The sequence below is a fragment of the Callithrix jacchus genome, chromosome 6, assembly GCF_049354715.1.
Source record: "Callithrix jacchus isolate 240 chromosome 6, calJac240_pri, whole genome shotgun sequence".
Taxonomy (NCBI): Eukaryota; Metazoa; Chordata; class Mammalia; order Primates; family Cebidae; genus Callithrix; species Callithrix jacchus.
The window spans coordinates 52,453,131-52,454,501 of NC_133507.1; the positions used below are offsets into that span (position 1 = coordinate 52,453,131).

The following is a 1,371-nucleotide window of genomic DNA, read 5'->3' on the forward strand; positions in this document are numbered from 1 at the left end:
GATGTAGAGCATCTTTTTATATGCTTATTGGAGTTTGTATAACTTCTTTTGTAAAGAGTGTCTTCAAATCTTTTCCCCAATTTATTGGGCTCTTGCCCTCTTAAGCTATAACAATCTTGTATATATTCTGGATGCAAAACTTTCTGTCAGATATGTAGATAAGTTTTGCGTATCTATTATTTCAGTCTGGCTTGCCTTTTTTAACGGTTTTTTTTTCTGAAGAGCAAAAGCTTTTAATTTTGAAAAAGTTTATAAATATTTTTTCTTATGAGTTGTGCCTTTTATGTCCTGTTTAAAATGCCTTTCCTAACTGGTGTCGCAAACATTTTCTCTTATGTTTTCTTTCAGAAATGTAATAGTGTTAGCTCTTACTGTTTAGGTCTATGGTGTATTTTGTGTTAGTTTTAAAAATATGTTGTAAGCTTAATTTCCCCCCTACAGATAGTTAGTTGTGGCAGCTATTTTGCTGATTTTCCCGTTTAGTTATGTTCACATCTTTGTCAAAAATCAACCGTATAACTTTGGTTTTATTTCTGGACTCTCTATTCTGTTCCATGAATCCATAGGTCTATCCTTGCCTCAGTGCCACACTCTCTTGAGGATAGTAGCTTTCTTGTAAGTTTCAGAATCAAGTAGAGTAATAAATCCTTTAACCTTATTCTTCTTTTTCTAATTGTTTTGGCTATTCTAGATCCTTTGCATTTCCATATACATTTTAGCATCTGCTTTTCAATTTCTTCAAAGAAACCTGCAGGATTTTGAGATAGCATTGAATTTAGAGATCAATTTGGGAAGAATTCATTTAAAATATTAAATACATTTTAAATGACTAAAATTATAAGAAACACATGTGTGCTTGCTTCAGCAACACACATACTAAAATTGGAATAATACAGAGAAGATTAGCATGTCCCCTATGCAAGAATGACACGGAATTCATGAAGCATTTGTATTTTTAAAAGCTCAATATTACTGATTATTAGATAAATACATATCAAAACCATAATGAGATACCATCTCACAGCAGTCAGAGTGACTATTATTAAAAAGTTAAAAAAATAACAGATGCTGGTGAAGTTGTGGAGAAAAGGGAACACCTGTACACTGTTGGTGGGAGTTCAAATTAGTTCAGCCATTGTGGGAAAAGCAGTGTGGCTGTTCCTGAAAGAGCTAAAAGGAGAACTACCATTCAACATAACGATCCCATTGCTGTGTTTATATCTAGAGGAATGTAAATCATTCCACCATAAAGACACATGCAAGCAAATGTTCATTGCAGCACTATTTATAATAGCAAAGATGTGGAATCAACCTAAACACCCATCAGTGACAGATTGGATAAAGAATGTGATACATATACATCATACAATA

At 32.8% G+C, this 1,371-nt stretch overlaps 1 non-coding gene across 1 annotated transcript; it reads left to right on the forward strand.

The window, feature by feature from the left end:
• Positions 1 to 852: 852 nt before the first annotated feature.
• LOC118154913 (U6 spliceosomal RNA) lies at positions 853 to 958 on the forward strand. The gene has a single exon (XR_004745167.1). It is a non-coding gene; the product is annotated as a U6 spliceosomal RNA (small nuclear RNA).
• Positions 959 to 1,371: the final 413 nt, after the last annotated feature.